The sequence below is a fragment of the Sus scrofa genome, chromosome 6 (assembly GCF_000003025.6).
Source record: "Sus scrofa isolate TJ Tabasco breed Duroc chromosome 6, Sscrofa11.1, whole genome shotgun sequence".
NCBI classification, from domain to species: domain Eukaryota; kingdom Metazoa; phylum Chordata; class Mammalia; order Artiodactyla; family Suidae; genus Sus; species Sus scrofa.
The window spans coordinates 169365548-169387719 of NC_010448.4; positions in this window are offsets into that span (position 1 = coordinate 169365548).

The following is a 22172-nucleotide window of genomic DNA, read 5'->3' on the forward strand; positions in this document are numbered from 1 at the left end:
CCACGGGGCTGCCCATGCCCTGAGGACTTAAGAACAGACAGAGGCTGGGCCTTTTTCATCTCTGGATTTCCAGGGAGGGCTCAAGAAGTACTAGGGGCCTGTGTTATGCATGAATTACAAATCTGGGATGACCTAGGAAGTAAAACTTTAAAATGGGACAGGGGCTGGTGTTCCCATCATGGAGCAGTGGAAATGAATCCTACTAGGAACCATGAGGTTGCAGGTTCGATCCCTGGCCTTGCTCAGTGGGTTAAGGATCTGGTGTTGCCGTGAGCTGTGGTGTAGATCGCAGACACAGCTCGGATCCTGCATGGCTGTGGCTGTGGTGTAGGCTGGCAGCTACAGCTCTGATTCAGCCTCTAGCCTGGGACACTCCATATGCCACGGGTGCGGCCCTAAAAAGATGAAAAGACAAAATAAAATAAAATAAAATAAAATGAGACAGGAGCTGATAGAGACAGACCCAAACCTTGGGCGGTCACATCACTTGGGTCTTACAATCTGTCCCCTCGCTACTCGCAGCAGGGGAGGAGGAGGTGTTCCTGCTGCCGCCTGGCCTTGCTGATGGAGGGGAGAAAAGAGGGAAGGAGGAAGGGGAGAGAGAGGGAGGGAGGGAGGGAGGGAGGAAGTCATTTGTGCTTACATTCAGCTTGAACCAGTCCTACATTCACCTCTGCTTATTTTATTTTTATTTTTATTTTTTTGGTCTTTTTGTCTTTTAAGGCTGCGCCTGTGGCACATGGAGGTTCCCAGGCTAGGGGTCTCATCACAGCTACAGCTACTGGCCTACACCACAGTCACGGCAACGCCAGATCTGAGCCACATCTGCGACCTACATCACAGCTCATGACAATGCCAGATCCTTAACCCACTGAGCAGGACCAGGGATCGAACCTGTGTCCTCATAGATACCAGTCGGTGTTGTCAATCACTGAGCTCCCAGGGGAACTCCCATCTCTGCTTATTGAATTTGGATCCTGGGGGGGGTGAATTTCCTTTCCCACCTTCTCCCCACCATCCAATTTAAATATTACCTCTTGCGAAGGTGGTGTAAACTAAAACAAAATGACCAAACAGTCCATGTTCAGACTTCTGCTAATGGAGGGGTGGTTCAGAGCTAATCTCACCCCCTTGTTCTTCTGAAATTATCTCGTTCAGCACCTTGGCAGTTTGGTGCTATTGAAACACCGCAGGACCCTGACACGCTTTGGGAAGCATGAAGATGAGCCGACTGCCCTTCAGACTGGGACCTGGCGGAGCGCCTGTCGTGGCCCAGCGGTAATGAACCTGACTCGCATCCATGAGGACGAGGGTTCGATCCCTGGCCTCGCTCCGTGGGTTAAGGGTCCGGCGTTGCCGTGAGCGGTGGTGTAGGTCGCAGATGCGGCTCAGATCCCGCGTTGCTGTGGCTGTGGTGTAGGCCGGTGGCTGTAGCTCCGATTAGACCCCCAGCCTGGGAACCTCCATATGGTGCGGATGTGGCCCTTAAAAAAAAAAAAAAAATTGGTAGCTGGGACTGCGGTTTTCACACATTGTAGGGTAAAGTTTCACAAATGGCTTGCTCTGTTGGGGGGCAGAGACCTGAATTTTCCATAGTGCCAACTAACCAGTGATGCTTAGTTCATGTTTGCAGCTTGCTGGACGTGCGGTTAATTAAAAAGCACTCTTAGTTGCGTGATTCCACAGAAACTGGCTAGAATTCCCAGGCGTATTTTACAAATGAAATTAGGTTTTGTGGGAGTCGTAAAATTATATTTGTATGTCTATTTCTTTTCATCTCAAAGGCAAGAATAATATTCTCGAATCCATTGTTACTTCCTGTCTTTCATTCATGCGTTTATCTTTTCTCTGTAGCTGTGCTGCTCTCTTGTAAGCAGACTCCAGGACTTGTTTAGAGATCAGATAATTTTGTGGACTCTGTCATCCGAAAATCCCTTGATAGGTTTCCAGGTTCTACATAATGAGCAATGTTAAAAAAGATGCAGACTCTTTGCTTTTCTCATCGTCTCTTCTTCGCCTTATTAAGATCTGCTGAAGAATATATTTCATGTGGGTTCCCCTGAACAGGAAGCCACAGACATTCGTGTGTTTGCGCCGCGGCTGTGTGGTGTGGCTGAGGGTGGGAAAATGTTTCTGAGCCTCCGAAAATCGAAATGTACCTGGGAGAGCGCGTGGAATCGACGCTGCAGGTCTAATGCTACAATGCAGTCACAGATGTGGCGTTTGCATCTTCAGACGGCCTTCTGTTGAAAGGAGACAGAATTCCGTTAAAACTGTCGAGTTGGGGTGTGAATGGCTCTGAGGAAGAATGGTCTTTGTCCAAGCCCAAATTCGGAACTATCACAACTTCAAAAGCCTGTCCTGCAAGTTCCCAGGTGGTTCAGCAGGTTAAGGGTCTGACATTGTCACTACTGTGGCTTGGGACTGGGTCACGTCTGTCCCTGGCCTGGGAACGTCTGCATGGTATGGGCATGCCCCCCGCCCCCCCCAAAATCAGCAGAAATGTTGTCCTGCCTCAGGAGCAGCTGCCACCAGCTGACTTGCTTGTTGGTCACGTGGTCCCCCCAGGAAGGCGTTCCCTCTGCGTAGAGTGTGGGGTTGGTGCCCGGAGATGGTAACCCCACTCTCTTCGAGGCAGGGGCTTGGGGAAGAGAGGCTTCTGCCCGGGGCCTAAACGAAGACATTCTCCTGGGCAAATTATATTATTGACCAAAAAAGAAGTGTTTCAGGAGCTTGCGGTGGGCGTGGGTACACTTGACTCCCTAGGATGACCGTACGCTCTCAGTGCCCGCGACCGCCTCGCCCTGCAGACGCGGCGAGCGAGGCTCAGGGGTGTGGGTGCTTTGGGGGATGAAGCAGAGGCTCCACCCAGGCCTCCGGGGCGTCGGACCTGCGGAGGCGAGCATCACGGAGCATCACGGAGCATCACGGAGCGTCATGGAGCATCACGGAGCGTCACGCAGCGTCACGCAGCGTCATTGCCATCACGACATTCACTCCCTCCAACCTGGTTAGGAAGCAGGAAAGAAGCTGACCTGTTTTAAAAACAGGTGTTATCAGGATGGGCGCTTAGCTGTACATCTAAGAACATCTGGGTGGCTGGCGGGGTAGTTTTCTAAGTGCTGGATTTGGGCCTGATATTTAGGGGTTGTCAGAAAATATTTGAGGAGGGACCGTTGGCAGATAATATTTTAAAGAGAAAAGAGTTCTGATGGGGCATTTAGAAGACCTGGGTTTAATAATGATAAAATAATGAAAAATAATGATTTCGCAGTAATAATAACATTTGTCAAAATTTGGTGCTCAGCAAACCTGTTGCTCAGCATTTATGGAACGGCGTCAGGCCCCATGCTCAGAGGGTCACAAGTATTAATTCATTTAATTCTCACAAAAATCCTCTGAAGTCGCAGGTGCTATTATAATGGGATTGTTTTGTAGGCAAAGAAACTGAAGCACAGAGAGGTTCGATAATTTGCTCAGAGTTTGACAGCTACCAAGTGCCAGGGTGAGGTATTTAAAAAATGCATTGCGGCATGGTTGGTTCACAGTGTTCCCTTCTGCTGTGTAGTCAAGTAACGCAGCTGTGATTATATATATTCTTCTTCATATTCTTTCCATCGTGGCTTATTACGGGATATTGGATGTAGCTCCCTGTGCTGTAAGGTGTGACCCTGTTGTGTATTCATCCTGCATATGCTAGTTTGCATCTGCTAACCGCAGACTGCCCATTCTTCCCTCCCCCAGGCCCCTCCCCTTGGCAACCACAAGTCTGTTCTCTATGTCTGCGCGTCTATGTCTGTTTCACAGATAAAGTCATTTGTGCCGTATTTTAGATTCCATGTGCAAGTGATATCCTATGGTATTTGTCTTTTTCTGACTGACTTCACTTAGTGTGGGAATCAGCAGATCCATCCATGTTTCTGTAGTGTTTCATTCTTTTTCACGGCTGAGTGGTATTCCATTGTCTATACATATCAGACACAGTTTCCGTATTCATTTGTTGATAGGCATTTAAGTTGTTCCCGTGTCTTGGCTATTGTAAGTAGTGTGGCTGTAAACACAGGGGTGCATGCGTCTCTTCCAGCTGCAGTCTTGTCTGGATATATGCCTGGGAATGAGAAGGCTGAGTCACATGGCAACTCTGTTTTTCGTTTTGTGAGGAACCTCCATTCCGTTTCCCATGATGGCTGGGCCTGTTTACATTCCCGCTGACAGTGTGAGAGGGCTCCGTTTTCTCCACGCCCTTTCCAGCATTTGCTCTTTGTAGACTTTTTGCTGGTGGCCGTTCTGACCCGTGGGAGGTGGTACCCGAAGGAGGGCTGGGACCCGGGCTCTGCGTCTGGTTGCAGAGCCCGCCTCTTCTCCATCGCTCAGTTCACCCCGCAGGGCTCAGCACGGTGGCCCTGGAAACACTGTTCCATCTGGGTATCACAGACGTAACATTTCAGAAAGATTTTGGAAACTGTGTAAGGTTTTGCCATTTAAAATTTGGGGCAACTGTCATTCATTCCTACAGTCACCTCAGAAAAGAAAGGACGGTATTAACAGCCTGTCGGCAGTGAGGGCACCGTCTCAGAGGAAACCCTTCCCTTGACTGGGAGGCGGTTCACCAAGTGGTCTGTCTGGCGGCTCTGCCTGGAGTGCCTGCTCTGGGTGAGGGACAGGGTTGGAAATGCAGACCGAGTTCCTTCCCATGCAGAACTGTCATGGGGCGGGGAGAGGGGAGATTGTCACTGAGAAAGTGAAAGAGAAGTTACACAATCACAACTTTGTTGAGTGCTGGAAGGACGTGAACACATCTCAGGGGCGGGGGTTAACATGCGGGGTGTGCACCTGCTCAGGAAGGCCTCTTCCAGCAGACGAGGAGACAGCGCGGGGAAGGGGCCGACGCCAGGCCGAGGCACCAGCAGGTGTGAGGTCTCAGTGCAGGGGCGCACCTGGGGGCGGGAGGAAGGAGCGGAAGCCGTGACTGCTGAGCCAGCTCAGGGCCCCGAGGAGGCTGCAGAGAGCAGCCCGGGTCTGGTGCACCCTCAGAAATCTGCACGAGAACTTTGCTTTCACTGGGCTGTGAGAGGAAGCCATTGCAAGATTTGCAGATATGGGAAGTGATTCGGTTTACATTTCTTGGGACCGTGCTGTGTACTCCTGGGAGAGCAGAGGAGGAGGAGCCAGAGGGAAAGCTGGGGGTCTGGTCAGGAGGCTTGGGTAGCTTTTTCAGCCAGAGGGGCCATGGCTGGGATCAGGGTGGATGGGGACACAGGGGGAAGCAGTAGCTGGAACCCCTGCTCCTCCCGCGCGGGGTGGGAAGAGGAATCAGCCAGCTCCTAGGAGCACACTTCAGGAGGGACCCTCTGCAAAGGCAGGGCTGTGGGGGAAGCACACGGAAGGGGCTGCTGGGCCGACGGGATGGAGCGGTTACCGTGGAGGTCTGAAGGGCCGAGGACAGGGGGACGTTGCTGGAACCCCAAAGGAGAGGGTTGGACAGTGACAAGCTTGGAGGTCCGGCCTGTGTTCTGACTCTCCGGAAGCCAGGGAGCCGGAGTGAATCCACTGACCTCTCCCCCCACCGCGATCTCCTGTGAGCCGGACCGCAGAGCCTGCCGGTGGATGTGGTGCTTCTGGGCCAGCCCCTGGCTGAAGGGCAGGTCTGGTGGGACACAGGACGTAGCCAGCACCAAGATTCCCAGGTCTGCGTTTGAGCAGCGAGGTGGATGGAGGCCCTTTTCCTGGGGTGGGAAGGCGGGGAGAGGGAGAGGCAGCTGGGGAGGGCGTCTTGTCTCCTGTCCCCACGGACGGAACCCCTGGAGGGCTCTGAGGTTTCTTTTCTTTTTGCTTTTTAGGGCCACATCTGCGGCATATGGAAGTTCCCAGGCTACGGGTCGAATCCTACACCACAGCTACGGCCACAGCAACGCCGGATCTGGGCTGCACCTGTGACCTACACTGCAGCTCACAGCAACACCGGATCCTTAACCCACTGAGCGGGGCCAGGGATCGAACCCGCGTCCTCATGGATTCTTACCGCTGAGTCTCAACAGGAGTTCTGAGTTTTCCTCTGCAGAACCAGCCTTGGGCTGAGGGACCTGGGCAGTCCCTTCCCGCTCTCTCCCCCTGGGGACGGCTCACGGAGACTTTCTCACACAGGCTCTCTCTGGACCTCCCAGAGTCCAGCCCTCCTCGCCGCCTGCCCGGCCACTAGAGAAAGGCCAGCGAGGGCCGTGAGGGAGAGTCTGGGCCTGGCTTCCTGCCTGAGCAGGAAAGCACTGGGTGGCGGCCTTGCTGGAGACACCGCACCTCCAATCTGCGGGCCTGCTGGCAGCCCTGCTCCCAGAAAGCGCCTCTCAGAGGCCCCACGGGCTGGGTACAGCGGGCCGAGGAAGGGAAAGACTCTGGCCCTCACAGGGTACGTGCTGGCCAGCCCAGCCTCGCTTGGGCAGACGTCTCAGACCGGGACGAAAGTAGGCGGCTGTCTTCAGCCTCCGTTTTGCTTTCCAGCAGGATCCCAGCAGGTCAAGGCGTGCCCTCTTCCCTCCGTGCCGCCTCTTTAAAAGCCCAGTGAGAAAACTGCAAATGGGCACTTCTGTGATCTGCTCCTTTCAGGGACAAGGGACCTTGAAGGCGTCTTAACTATATCTCTGGTCACTTTCTAAGGCAAGAAAGACCGGTTTCAGTGAAGCCAGGGAGGGCCTGCTGCAGAGGCGGCCGTTGCAAGTTCAGACCGTGGCCAGCTCGTGGCAGCAGGCTCTCCAGGAGCAGGAGAAGGCAAGGGGAGCTGGGAGGGGGTCCTGACCCCAGAACAAGCCCAGCATGAGGCCTCCGGGGTCAGCAGCTCTGAGGGGCTCTGTCCCTTTGGTGCGCCCCCCCCCCCCCCCGCCCCGGTTTGATCTCTTTCCTCCCTTTAGTGTCCTGATTCCTTAAGCTTCGGAGCCCTGAGATTCCCTGCTTTTTTTTTTTTTTTTTTTTTTTTTTTTGGTCTTTTTGTCTTTCTAGGGCCGCACACACAGCACATGGAGGTTCCCAGGCTAGGGGTCCAGTCGGAGCTGTGGCCACCGGCCTCCACCACAGCCACAGCAACACCAGATCTGAGCCGTGTCTGCTCCCACACCACAGCTCAGGGCAACGCCGGATCCTTAACCCACGGCGTGAGGCCAGGGTCTGAACCCGCATCCTCAGGGTTCCTAGTCGGATTCGTTTCCGCTGCGCCACGACGGGAACTCCGAGATTCCCTGCTTCTGAGAAATTATACCCCCTCCATCCTTTTCTCCTCCTCCTTCCTTTCTGAGGGTGATGGGAATTCTGGGAGGGTTTTAAGGGGAGTTTATTGTCTCTCAGAAAACAAGATTAAAAGCTATAAAGCCAGTGAATGTGTAGAAAACCTACCTTTCTCAAGTTTCAGTTAGATGTCTCGGGAGGTTGTATGAAAGAATGAACACTTCTGAAATAATAACAGCTGTGCTGTCAACGTGGAGGTTGTCATAGTTCCGAGGCTCCTTCTGCAACACGACATCAGGTGCGACGTTTCCTGGCCCTGCCGGGGGCCGTGGATGCCGGGAACCCCGGGTTCTGAAGAGGGTGCTCGGTTGTGGGCAGGCCTGGCTGACGGGGGGCAGAGGGAAGTGCTGGAGTCCCCACCGTCAGCCTTTCTTTCTTTCTCTCTCTCTTTCTTTCTCTCTCTCTCTCTCTCTTTCTTTCTTTCTGTATTTATTTACATATTTATTGCTTTTTGGGCCACACCTGTGGCATATGGAGGTTCCCAGGCCAGGTGTAGAATCAGAGCTGCAGCTCCTGGCCACACCACAGCCACAGCAACGCCAGATCTGAGCCGCTGTCTGCAACCTACACTACAGCTCATGACAAGGCTGGATCCTTAACGGACTGAGTGAGATCAGGGATCAAACCCGTATCCTCATGGATACGAGGTGGGTTGGTTTCCACTGTGCCACAACGGGAGCTCCCTTCTCTTTTATTTTTAAAATCTCTCTTATAAGAGGAGTTCCCACCGTGGCTCAGCGGTTAACGAATCCGACGAGGAACCATGAGGTTGCAGGTTTGGTCCCTGGCCTCGCTCAGTGGGTGAAGGATCCGGCTTTGCCATGAGCTGTGGTGTAGGTCACAGAGGTGGCTTGGATCTGGCGTTGCTGTGGCTCTGGCGTAGGCCAGCAGCTACAGCTCCAATTTGCCCCCTAGCCTGGGAACCTCCATATGCTGAGGGCCTGGCCCAAGAAAAGACAAAAAAGCAAAAAAAACCCTCTCTTATAAGAGATGTCTCTCACGCAGGCTAAGCTTGGCATTTTCCCATGAGGTTAGGCGTTTACAGGATCTGACCCAGCAGTTTTACACCTAGATCTTTCCCCGAGAGAAATGAGCATCGATTCTGGCCAAAAGACTCCTACGTGATGTTCACAACAGCTTTCTTTGTAATAATCCCAGACTGGAAGTAACACGACCCCCGAGTGCCCTTCAACTGGAGGCCGTGTAAGCAACTAGCCGCACCCTCACCTGTAGGAATTCAGTAATAACATGAGGGGTAAACTGAGGACACACACAGGACAGGCATGAGGTTTCCAGGTATTATGCTAAGAAAGCAGATGTAAAAGAGTGTATATTGGAGTTCCCGTCGTGGTGCAGCGGAAACGAATCTGACTAGGAACCATGGGGTTGTGGGTTCCATCCCTGGCCTCTCTCAGTGGATTGGGGTCCGGCATTGCCGTGAGCTCTGGGGTAGGCCGGCAACTGTAGCTCCGATCAGACCCCTGGGAACCTCTACATGCTGTGGGTGCAGCCCTAAAAAGCACACACACACACACACACACACACACACACAAGTATATTGTATAATCCCACTAATATGAAATTCCAGAAGAGTCACAACTAAGCTATGGGGAAAAAGTTAGAGGAGTGGTTGCCCTGGCGTAGGGTGGGGGGAAGTGGGACCAGGGGCTCGCCAGGGAGGGGGACAAGGGGACTTCCTGGGATTATGGAAATTTCTCTATCTTGGCTGGGAGTAATGGTACCTGGGCGGGTGACCTTGTCAAAAACTATCCAGTGTTCACTTGAAATGCATGCATTTTAGGACCTGGAAGGTCTCCCTCGGTGAAGTCAACTTTTATGTTTCCTTTTAAAAAGTTACTCGGTATATAGGGATTTGCTCGTTGGTGGCCTGGGCGCATTGGTTTGCCAGGGTTTTGCCTTCTTAGCAAGGATTTTGAGCGTCTTCATTTTGGGTTCCGCCTGCTATCGACCCCGGACGGTGTTCTGGAACCGTCGATAGGACTGTTATTTTCCGGACTGAGTTGTCAAGTAATGCACGGATTCCAGAACAAGGTTTCACAAAGGTGCCTGATGCTGGCTTCTGTGCAGGTGGGTTCATTATCGGCTTCATCGCCAGGAGAATTCTGCGTCCGCTTTTCCATTGTCCACGTAATGTGTGAAGAGCTCAGAGATAATTAGCTGCGGCTATAGTGTCAGTTTCCTCAAGCGGCTCTTCCTCGCCATTGCGTTTTATTCTCCTGGGAATCTGTGGATTTATCTGTATCTATATGTGTCTTTGCTATACGGATAGAGAGATGGCGATATAGACGCATGTGCACATGTAGGGTCAACAGTAAGGCGTATGGACTTTGGAGCATCCACGGTTTTCTCAGCCTTCAATGGTGTTTAGTATTAAGCAAGCCGGAGAGCATTTTCTGAGCTTTAGACACATGCTTACGGTTGTGCTGGCTGGGATGTGCAGCAGCCCATCTTAGAAACAGCTCGAGGTGTTTGGTCCAGCTCTTCTGTCAGAGGGTGAAGCATTCAGGAAATGCAGTTGTTATAAACTGAATCGTGTCCGCCTCCCAAATGTATGTGAAAGCCCTCATCCCAGGGTGACCGTATCTGATGGGGCCTTGAACCAGGTAATTAAGTTTAAATGACGTCACGGGGTGCAATCCGGTAGGATCAGGGTTCTTAAGGGGAAGAGGTGGCACAGGTGCGGCGCACAGAGGAAAGGCCACAGTGTCAAGGTGGCCGCCTGCAGACCAAGAAGAGAGGCCGCAGGAGAAGCCAACCTGCCTGCACCTGCATCTTGGACTTCTAGCTCCCAGAACAGTGAAAAAATAAACACCTGTTGTTTACGTCCCCTAAGTCTGGGGTATTTTGCTATGGGCGCCTGAGCTAGGACAGCAGCTGAGGCTGGAAAGCGCAGGTCGATAAACCACCCTGTGCCCTTGGGATCCTTCGTTTCAGGAATAGGGCAGCTTAGAGATTTGTTCTCAGTGGTTGGTGGACTTAGCGAAAGCACGTCAGACGCCTCTTTGTTTGAACCTTTGTTCTGCCTTTGTTCTCATTCTTCCAGAACATAGAGATAACTGACGTAGGGGACTCCTGGGCATGGGCAAGGCCTTTTCGAAGCAGTGCGTAGGTACGGACCGACTTTGTCATTGATGCCATCATCGGAAGATTGTATTCGTAGGGTTTCCAGTTTACAGATTTGGAAACTGGAAGACAGAGAGGTTAAGTAGCTTGTCTAGAGTCACCCAGCTGGTCAGTGGTGATCCCAGGGAGTCTGGCTCTTTCCACCTGCCCCTTAACCACTACTTCTCACTGCCTCTGCCCATCACAGGAGAACACCTAATGGCACGTCCTGTGCTCCGTACCACGGGGCTGCCCCTCACGGAGTGAAATTCTCTGCCTTGTGCTGTATGGCTTCTTGTTTTCCTTTATTCAAACATTTGTAAATGAATACAGCTCCTTTATGAGGTTTAAAAGTCCCATTGATTGCGACATCAATTGTAGCTGTGTGAGGTGGACAGCAGGATGCGTTGGGGAATTTGGGTGTAGGAATGGAGCTTTTGAGTGGTCTGCTGCGTTCATTTATGCGTATTCATGCAATGAGTACGTACAGAACGCCTGCTCTTGTCCAGGCACTGTATCAGGTGCTGGGGAAGAAATGACAAAGGAATCAGACACAGCCTCTGCCCTCAGGGAAAGGACAGTCTCCTGAAGGGGAGGGGCAATAAGCCGGACAATCGTACCTGCAATTACTTAATGATAGAGTTGAGAGTGGAGAGTCAGAAGGAGGCTCTGACAGTAAAACTCAGTAATCATTTGTTGAATGAACGAAGCAATGAGTGAATAAATGATCTGACCTAGTGTGGGGCGGCTTCTTTGAAGAAGTGATGCTTTGGTGCAGGTCTGGGGGCAGAAGCAGGGTCCACTGGCAGGGCTGGTGGGGTGGCGCGTGGTCATCAGGACAGCAGCAGCTCCCTTCCTGGAGGAGCAGGGACACTGCGTTGGGACGGTGGCCACCTCAGGTCCTCGGCATAGGACCCACATCTTAAGCAAAAGCTTCTTGTCTTCCAGTCCCCCCCACTCACATTCTGCTTCTGTTCAAATCTGTTTAGCTGTTGTTCGGGTTGTCTCCTCATTATTTGTTCTCTGAATATCTTACCCAAAAGGTTTGTTCCTTAATAATTCACACTTTCATAATGTCTGAGGCCCATTTTTTTTCTTCTCCAAGACGAACGCATTTCCGACGTCACGGTGACTGTTAACGGAGGAGGTGCTGGTATAATACACAAATTTCCTTTATAGGTGGGATTGCTGAGTACATGTGCTCCATGAAGAATAACCCTTATGTGCGGGAAGAGCAGTCCCTTCTGGAGAAGCATCCGGGTTGAATGTGGCTCTTGTGCTTTGGGGTCGCATCTCAGGTGTGGCTGCGCAGGCTCAGCTCTCTCCCTGACGGGTGCAGGTCTTGGTGTGGTTTCTGTCCATCTCTCGGTGAAAGGAAGGCAGTTGCCTATTGGCACCTCTTAGGGGTGACTACCAACCAGGGCAGGCAAATGCTTTTAGCTTTTGATCCCTTTTGATTGCTTATGATTTCTCAGTGTCATGGGCCGGGGGATGGGGGTGGGGTAATGCCCTTAAGAGTGTCATCTTTTTTGCTTGTTTGTTTGTTTGTTTTTATGGCTGCACCTGTGGCATACGGAAGTTCCCAGGCCAAGGACTGACTTTGAGCTACAGCTGTGATCCGCACCGGAGCTGCGGCAACGCCAAATCCTTTAACCCACTGTGCCGGGCCAGGGATCGAACCTGTGCCTCTGTAGCGGACCTGAGCCACTTGTAATAGGCCTCTTAATCCCCTGTGCCACAGTGGGAACTCCAAGAGTGTCATCTTTCGTAACGACCGCTCATCCAGAAGGCTCTGGTCCAACCTTCTCAGCAGACCCATAGGAGCCCCCACACGTGACTTGCTTCTGCTGACACAGGCCATGTGCAGTGTCGGAAGCAAGAACAGGGGCGAGGCAGGATGACAACAAAAACACGTAGCAACAAAAGCCAGGGGTTCGAGTCCAGTCTTGCTGTGGTGTAAGCCCTCTGACCTCAGGCAAGTCCCCGCCCTTCTGAATTTCAGCCCCCTCCTCTACCGGAGGGGAGAAATGATTGTTTACTGGGTAATTTTCCTGCACAGTCATTATGCTGGGAGCTATCTGGTTTTGTTTACTAATTATTCGCTTAAACCTTAAACAAGCTTATAAAGTAAGTATTAGTGTCTCCATTCAACAGATGAGAAAGCTGAGGCCTGGCGCGCCTAGGGCCATGCCCAGAATCAGACTGCTTGTAAAGGTCCCGCTAGGAGTTGAAACTTGACCGAAGCCAGTGCTCCTGCTCCCCTTCCTCCCTCTGCGCCTGCCGGGTGCTGGTGGGGAGCAAGGAAAAGCCGCGAGCAGAGCAGGTGTGTTCTGAGCTTTCCAGCAGTCTTTGCTGCTGTTGTTCTCCCCCGGGGACAGGTGGTTAGTTCGGCTGAAGTCTGAGTTTGCTGGTGCTGCTTTAGGATTGAACGTAGACAGTTTGAGCCTGCTTGGCTCCAAGGGTGGGTCTGCTTTCATGGTTTTGTCCTGAGGGGGCTTAAGAGCAAGATGTTTACTTGCAGGAAGACATCCAGGTGCAAACGGATGAGCAGTGTCCTGGCAAGGCTGCCATCTCTGCCCATCAGCCGGGACCCTGTCCCCAGCCAGTCTAGAGATACTCGTGTATTTGTAGAGCACCCACCTGGTGGTGGGCACTTTGCTCTGGGGTATGACATTGAGGCCTTGAAGCCTCTAGCTGATGAAGCTTATATTCTAGTGAGAAAAGCAGACAAGACCAGCGGGGAAGAAACCATGAGAAATCACATGACCTGTTGGTGGTGATCAGTGCTAAAGAAAGGGAAAGCTGGTAGGAAGGAGGCCAGTGTGGTTGGAGTTGGCATTAGCCACAGGAGAAGGAGGTGGGAGGTGAGGCCAGGCAGGTGGCCCTGCAGACAGGGGACTCAGTGCACCCATGGAAAGACCTGGACGTTGGGTTTGTTTTCATTGTTCAGAGATGTTGACTTTTTTTTTTTTTTTTGGTCTTTTTGGTTTTTTTAGGGCCGCACCTATGCGTATGGTGGTTCCCAGGCTAGGGATATAATTGGAGCTGTAGCCACTGGCCTACGCCACAGCCACAGCAATGCAGGATCCTTTACCCACTGAGCGAGGCTAGGGATCGAACCTGCAACCTCATGGTTCCTAGTTAGATTTGTTTCCACTGTGCCACGATGGGAACTCCCAGAGGTGTTGACTGTTACTCTGCGTGAGATGGGACGCCTCTGGGGGCTTTGCACAAGGGAGAGGAAGGAGGGCAGAGACAGAAGCAGGGGGCTCAGGTGGGAGGCTGTGGCGGTGGGCATCCAGGGAGAAGGGTGTGGCCTGGGTGCTACAGTGGAGGTGGGGAGTGATGGGTCCTGGCTATGCTGCGAGACGCAGCTGATGGGATCTGTCTTGCCCTTGCTCTGCCCACCCTGTACCCACACGGGAGGGGGAGTAGAAGAACCCAAGTGAAGTCATTAACTAAGTGGCACTGTTATGGTGGGGAGATATGTGGACACGGCCACACGAGTGCGGTCAGGTGAGCCCTCACAGTGCAGGATGAGGCTGTCTGGGCCTTGAGCATCCCCGGTTAAGCATGAGAGAGACACAGGAGCTCGTTGTTGGCATCTGTACGACGTGCTTTCTCCATGAAATGTTTGCTGAGGGAGGCCCTCCTGGGCCTGAGCACAGATGCCGAGAGCCGTTGGAGCAGAGTCAGGGGCAGTCCTTGGGTGCGTGGGAGGGTCTGGAGGTGTCATGACTGGGAGGGCGGGGGTGGCGGTGCTGCTTGGGGAGGACTGATAAAAAATGTCGTGGCTTCTTCCGATTGGCCAGGGCTCTGCAAGCCGTGGCCTGTCTGTGAGCCAAACCCACCTGCTGCCTGTCTTGTTCTGCACCTCACGCTAAGAGTGGTCCTTACATTTTCAAAAAGTTTTTAAAAAATAAACTTCGAGGAATAGAGTATATGCAGCAGAGATGGCACGTGGCCCTGAACAGTCTGAGATATTTTCTGTTGACCCTTTACTGGCGGTAGGCAGGTGATGGCTTGGGGCAACTGGGGCCACAACGAGGGTGCCCCAACCATCCCGCCTCGTGCCGCTCTTAGGAAGACTGTGCTTGGGAACACTGGGTGAGCATCTGGTCCAGGAACGCCCAAGGCGGACCAGTGGTCTCCCTGCAGTCTCCGCTCAGTGCCCCTTTCTGAGAGGGAATGTCTTCAATAACCATTTAAAGACCGAAGGATTGCAAGGACCCGCCCTGGCCGCCTGTCCTGGGGGCTGCGAGGAACCTGGGGGATGATGACATAATATAAACTCCACGGGTGAGAGCTTTGCCTGTTGTGTTGGAAATACTCAGAGGTTGCCCTTCCTGTCACGGGTAGCCTGGCATCCATCACCCTTGAGACAAAGACTGAGTTTGAGTCAGGATGTGTGTGGCGAGTCGGGACTCTTGGAGTCTTGTCCAGCTCTTCAGCTGAGCTCTGAAGGACCATTAGCACATCAGGGCCTCTCTGTGTCTTGGTGCTGCGGACTGCACGGCGCTGGGTGGCTCGTTGGAGGAGAGACCAGGCTCCTGCCCTTTTGCACGTCTGATGGGCCAACGTGGTCCTTGGAAAAATACCCAGCACACCAGAGGTCGGTCAAGGTCAGAGAGAAACTGAGCCAAGAGAAGGCCAGTGTGGAGAAGAAAAGGTGGCTGGGGAGAAGGGAAGTCAGGAAGACGAAGGGGGACAGGGGCTCCCTCGTTGAACTGACACTTGACCTTCTACCGCGGGCAGGTCCAGACCCAGTAAATCCCGCAGGGAGCAGCCAAGTTCACTGCAAATCCTGGGCAGGGAGCCTACCATCCAGAGCAGGCTGCGCCGCATACAGAGGCCAGGAGGCTGGCCAGGTAGCCGCCCGTCTGGGCTGGACCCCGAGCTGCAGGTTGGCCTGACCTCTTTGGCTTCCAGGTCTGGCTAAAGAAGGAAGGTCTGCTGAACCAGGACAGCTGATGCAGGGGCAGCCGTGGTCTCCACCATGATGCCCCCACCTGGGGGCTGGGTGATGCGCCAGCCTCTGAGGAGCCTGGCCGGAGGGGCTGGGACGGCCCCCTCCCAGCACATGTTTGTCCCCCCCCCCCCAGTCCACAGCCATAGACGGAGGGCAGCTGTGCTCCACACTCTGAGAGCTGCTGGTGTCAGTGAGACCGCAGACTCCTAGACAGTCAGCCGTCGACCTTCCTCTGGGGCTGAACGTGGACTCAGCTGGGTAGTTAGCTATTTCCCTGTCTGTTCACGGACAGCGGGCCTGAGATGCCAGCCGTGGTCACAGGAGGGGCGAGGGAAGACCCAGGGGGGTTCCCACCCCCGACGCCTTTGTTAGTTGACTTGCCGGTCCCTTTAGACCTGCTCGTGAGCTCGGAGCTCCGCGTGACGGTCTTTTTCCCCCAAGTCCTGAGGCTGCGTTCAGTGGACACATGTCAGCACGGGAGCAGCCAGAGTTGAAGCTGCTGTCCCGGCTCGTCCTCCTCCTTCTTGCCATACCTGTCACTTGGAATTTGTAAGACTTTTTCTTCCAGCACATGCAAGGTCCTACAAGCTCGGTAAGCCTGATTTTACCCCCCCCCGCCCCAATAATTCACAAACTGAACTCAAATCTAGGGTTCCCTCATCACATCTTACTTCAAAATAAGTCCCATCTCTCCAGAGGACAGCCCAGAAAATTTCCCCAGATCACGTCTCACAGGGAACCCAGCCTGCAGAGTTCCCGCTGTGGTGCAGTGGGATCGGCAGCCTCTTGGGAATGCTGAGATGCGGGTTCCACCCCTGGCTTGGCACTGTGGGTTGAGGATCTGGCATTGCTGCACCTGCGGCTTCGTCCCGGCTTCGACTCACATCTGATCCCTGGCCTGAGAACTCCATAAGCCGAGGGGCAGCCTAAAAAATAAATATGTAAAAGCAAAATAAAATCAAAAGCAAAATAAATCCATAAATGAATAACAATTGGAGGAGCTATTAGGCAACACCAAGAGCAGAGACCAGCCCTGCGGTTTGGGGTGTGGCGACTCCCCGGAGCATCTTCTGAGGGCAGGGGCTGCACTTCTTTTTTTTTTTTTGTCTTTTTTTGCTATTTCTTGGGCCACTCCCGTGGCATATGGAAGTTCCCAGGCTAGGGGTGGAATCGGAGCTGTAGCCACCGGCCTACGCCAGAGCCACAGCAGCGCGGGATCTGAGCCGCGTCTGCAACCTACACCACAGCTCATGGCAACGCCGGATCGTTAACCCACTGAGCAAGGGCAAGGACCAAACCCGCAACCTCACGGTTCCTAGTCGGATTCGTTAACCACTGCACCACGATGGGAACTCCCTTTTTTTTTTTTTTTTTGTCTTAGGGGCTGCACTTCTGTGAGGGCTCAGGCTTTGGGGTTGCAGCCCCAGCTTCCCCTCCCACCACTGTCAGGGGACTGTAGCCAGAGGGTATTTGGTGGGAGGGCTGCATGGCGGGTACAGCACATTGGTGGTGCCCTTGGTAGCACTGGATTTCCTCTCTGTCCCTGGCATTCCTGCCTGCCTCTGCCCCTAATCTTTGTTGAGCTCCAGATGCTGTCATGGCTCTGGCTAAAAGCTGGCCTTAAGGAAGATGTGAGCCAGGGCTTTAATTTCCCTAGATACCAAGGAGAAAGTGGATTAAAAATAAAAATAAAAACAGATCCAGGTATTTAAGTTGAAAAGATACTGAGTTGACCCCTAGAGGCGTCAGGTCCAGTGATGGGAGAGTTTGGGCATCCTCGACCAGTCCCTTCCCTTTTGTGATTTAACTGCCCCACCCTCAAGAGCTGGCAGGCAGCGGCAGGGCTCTCATTAATCTCTGCAAGACTCCTCTGGGAACCCAGATTAAGAAGCTCTGCAGGGGAATCTGCTTATCAAAATACTGATGAATGGGCTGGGTCAAGGGTGGGCGTCAGAGGCAGCCAGCCCGAAGCATAAACCCCCTGGATTAGCGTGAGTTGCTCTATCTTTCTGCCTGTTTTAGCTGCTAAAGCAATTTGCAATCTGGACCTGATGCTCCTTTGATAGTCTTTCTTACCCAGAGTTTTTCCAGTGGTCCGCTACCACTCAGTGTCGCGAGGTAGCTGCTGTCAAGACATCTGTGAATTTCTCCCATCCCGACAGAGGCAATGGCTCCATTCTCTGTGTCTAAAGTTTGTCCCCATGTTTCAAAGCCCCACTGGGAAGAGAATCAGGTGAGCCAGATAGTCACCTGGGTATGCTTCAGTCCCTGTTTTTGGTAGAGCCGGTCCCTTTGGCCAAAAGTCACGCATAAGAGGCGTTCCCACTGTGGCTTAGCAGAAACGAGCCCCACGAGTATCCGTGAGGATGCAGGTTCTATCCCTGGCCTCGCAGCGGGTTAAGGGGCCAGCGTTGATGTGAGCTGTGGTGTAGGTTGTAGATGCAGCCCAGACCCCACGTTGCCGTGGCTGTGGTAAAGGCCGACAGTTACAGCTCCAATTTGACCCCTAGCCTGGAAACTTCCATATGCCGCAGGTGCTTTGCTCTAAAAAGCAAAAAAAAAAAAAAAAAAAAAGAAGTCACCTGTAAGAAACTTATCAGTGGAGCAAGCAGGAGCATTTCAGGGCGAGCGGGTCAGCTGGAGGAAAGCCTGCTTCGTATTTCTGTTCTTTTGGGGGCTTTAGAAATGGAGAGAAGCTGTGCTGCTTTTCTGGATCTTCATTTTCTTCTCCATGAGGAGGTGCATGGGGGCCAGGGCTGGCTGGCTCTCCCCTCCTCCAGGTCCTTGTGACCAGCCCCCTCTCTCTGCACACTGCCTGCACCCAAACACCCTTTCTCCCCTCCCAGCTCCCCTCCTGGGAAGAGCCCTGCTCCTGCCACCTGGGCACACAAACCCAGAGGGAGTCTGGGAGGAAGGGAAGAGAACTCCGTGTCCTCATTTTTGTCTTTTTTTTTCTTTTTAGGGCCACACCCACAGCATTCGGGGGTTCCCAGGCCAGGGGTCAAATCGGAGCTTCAGCTGCCGGCCTGCACCACAGCCATACCAATGCCAGATCTGAACGGCATCTGGAACCTACACCACAGCTCACGGCAATGCCAGACCCTTAACCCACTGAGCGAGGCCAGAGATCGAACCTGCACCCTCGTGGATACTAGTTGGGCTCATTAATGGCTGAGCCACAGTGGAAACTTCCGCGTGTCCTAATCTTGAGGCCACTGGGGAATCTCAAGAGGAAAAGTTCGGAGGACCGGTAGGGCAGGTGACACTGCACAGGGAGTGGTTGTCGGCCTCTTGCCTTGATGCGGAGAATGGCGCCTCCGCTTCTGTCCAAATTTGGTTCTGGAATGTATGATTTGATTTTCTGCAGGCAGCTAATCTCGTTCAGAAATTCTTAGCTTTGAGCCGTGACCATGGCGCGTCTTCATCCGGATGTACTGTCGGTTTCCTGCCACGACCGGCTCTTACCGTTGTCAACTGTGCAACCCTGAGACACTTCGAGACTGGCTCCTTCGTTTCAACTTGACAGATGGGGAACTTTGGATTACAGGTCAAATGACAGGTCCAAGGTCACACAGTCAACGGATTGGGACAGGCAGATTTCCTGGGTCTAAGAACCCATAGGGAACCGCACAGATGAAGTTTTGTCAGGTCCATGCACCTGTGTGGTCCACACCCTCAGCATCGAGCCAGAATCAGAATTGTTCTCTTGGCCACAAAGGCCAGATCACTAAAAGCGCAGAGCCTGATGGGAATTCAGCTTCCCTTTAGGAAGCGCCCCCCTCCCTGTGTGCCCCCATTCCCTGAAGCGGCACCTGGCCTCATCTGCTTTCCTTTCCGACTTTTGGGACAGGACCTGCGCTGTCCTCTGAGCTGGAGTTCCGCTTTCTGCTTGGGTTGTGGGCAGGCTGGTCCGGGAAACTGGAGCAACGGCACGTTCCGGGCCGTGCAGATCGGGTGATTCTCGCCTCCGTCTTCAGGGCCGCGTGGTACCAGCCTTCTCTACTCTTTCCGTGACACTCCCCTGCCCTCAGGCCCCTGGAACCATCCCCAGGTGGCCCCAGCTGCTCTCAGCTCCCCTCCCTGGGGCCGCAGCAGGTCTGACTCTGCAGCTTAATTTACCAGGAGGAGGCGGCTGATAGCGCTGCTGCTGGGTGACCCGGGGACGGATGAGTCTGTGTCTGGGAATGCGTGTGGCCAGCGGAGCAGGAGCGCCTGTGCGACGCAGCTTCTGTTGGACTCATCTTCGTTTTCCAGGAACTGGAGGGGGTGTGCGTTTCAGACTGTTCACGTCCATGCCACCTGAAGCCTTTTTTTTTTTTGCATCCATTGTCTCCTTCCTCCCACTGCCATTCAGACTAACAGCCGCTGTGAGCCCTGCCCTTGAGCTTTCCTCTCGGAGAGGGAGCTGCTTCTCTTCCTTCCCTCGCTATCCGTGGAGTGAGAAAACTTGTCTGGACGTCAGCAGAGCTGGGCAATCCTGGGACCCCTTGTCCCTGGGGATCTTTCTCTGATTCCCTTGCCTGACTCCCCAGACCAAGTCTTCTGACTTGTCTCAGTGTTCCTGTCATGACCAGCTGCCCATCTTTGTGGAAATCTGGGGTCCTCTGTCCCGTCGACTCTGGAGTTCATTTCCGAAGATGTAGGAGACAAGCCGGGAGGGAAGGGCGCTGTGGAGCTCCTGGTAACGTGATGGAGAAACCGAGTCGGGCTGTGAGGCGTGCTTTGGGGGGAGGAGGAGGAGGAGGTGCTGGTGGGAGGGGGAGAGGGGAGGGGAGGGGAGGGAGGAGTGACTCAGTGCTTCCACAGTGAGCGGAGAGCAGGTGCCTGCGTGCATGTGCCTCGGGCTCATCGGCAGACTTCTGAGTCGTCTGGGTCCTGGTCTCTAAGGCTGATCTCTGCCTCTGGTCTGAGACTGTCGGGGCGGGGGTCAGAGCAGGAGAGGAAGAAGGGGTGTGCGGAGCCCACACTATTTGCACAGACAGCTGGTCCATTGACATCGGAGAAAACCTCAGTGGTTTTTTTTTTTTTTTTGCTTTGTAGGGCCACACCCATAGCACATGGAAGTTCCCAGGCTAGAGTTGAATCGGAGTTGCAGCTGCCAGCCTGCACCACAGCCACAGCAAAGCAGCATCCGCGCTGCGTCTGCGACCTACACCACAGCTCACGGCAACGCCAGATCCCTAACCCACTGAGCAAGGCCAGGGAGCGAACCCATATCCTCATGGTTCCTAGTCGACTGTGTTAACCTCTGAGCCGTGAAGGGAACCCCCCCTCCACTGATTTTTAATTCCCTTTAATGGAAACTATGAAGCATCCCCCGTGGCGCCTCCTTCCAGGCACTGCCTGCCTTTTCAAATTCTTGTGAAATGGCTCTTCCTCTCCAAATCTGAGCCCCTACCTTCTGATCTCCTCAGCCCGACCCGTTTATGTGCTTTGGACGATGCCAACTCCACCTCACAGCTACCAAGGTGCAAAATTCACAGCGGCCCCTGACCCACTTGAGCCCTCTCGCCGAGTTCTCTCTCAGATACTCGCTTTGTGGTACCTTACAGATCTTTCTCTCCCACGGCCCACACCGCCGTGGTCCAGCCCCAAGTCACGGCCAGCCCGGCCTGGGCCGTCGTCAAAGGTTTCTGGTGCGTTCCTCACCCAGCCTATCCTGCAGCCCCGCGGAAAGCTGAAGCCTTTAGCGTCTCCTGTGAGTTTGTTAATCTGCTGTTCGCACGTCTCCAACTGCTCCCTGCTGCTCATTGGATGAGGCCCAGGCGTCTCTGGGTGGGATTCAGCCCTCTCTGAAATCTGGCCTCCTTCCTCCCTTTCAAACTCTCTTTGTCTCTGTCTCTCTTTGCACAAACCCTCCTCCCAAGGCCAGGAGTGCAGGCAGCTTGGGCCTGAGCTCGGCTGCTCACGTCTTCCTTCTCCTCTCCCCCCGACAAGCCAGCTCCCTTCTTATCCACTGGCCTACACTCTGCCCACCCTCCAAGGTGAAAGGCACCTGCTCTCCCAGGAAGGCCAGCCTTCCTGTCCTGAAGGTGCCGGCCGTCCTTGCAGGGCAGGGGCTGGGAGGTGGGGGGGGATCCTCTAGGGATATCTTCACTGCTGCGATGCCTTTTGGGCCCTGACGTGCTGCGCTGCCAGCTCCTGTTGCGCACATCCTCTCCTTGGCGAAATCACAAGCCCTTAGAGCAGCTTTCTTTTTCGACCCACGCCGGGGCTCGGCCCAGCCCAGCACACGCGCAGGCCTGCACGCCTTGTTTTGGGGGTTTGATGCGCGTTGCTCAAGCGAGCTACCGAGCAGCTCTGTCTCCTCTGCCGCAGTGTGGGGCCAGACGGGGGATGGCGTCCATGTTTCCGCTGGGGTCATCAGCCAGTCTGCCCGTCGTGGAGAGTGGCATGCACAGCGCCCAGCTCCCCCGCTCCGCTCCCCCTCCGAGGGGTGTGCCGAGGGCCTGGCAGGAAGCTCTCCCCTCCCTCATAGTTTGGGGTTTCACTGCTGTCGCCAAGAACCTAGTCCTGGCTCTGCCTCCATCTGATTCCACCTCCCTCCTGGAAGTCCATCTTCTTCTTGCTTATTTTGGCTGCTGATTTTACTGCTCTGCAGCTTTCAGGTTTGTGTGCTCAAGGGGTGCCCGCAGGAAAATTCGCCAGTGTTCTCACCCTACAAGTGACTTCTTCTTCAGAGGTGTCACTTAAGAGACACAAGCCTCAGGCTCCCAGTGCCGTGAGGCCCGTGGGGCCCAACCCAGCCAGAAACTGCCACTGTGACAGCAGGAGCGGGGGCGGTTTCCGGGGAGGAAAATCCCCTGAG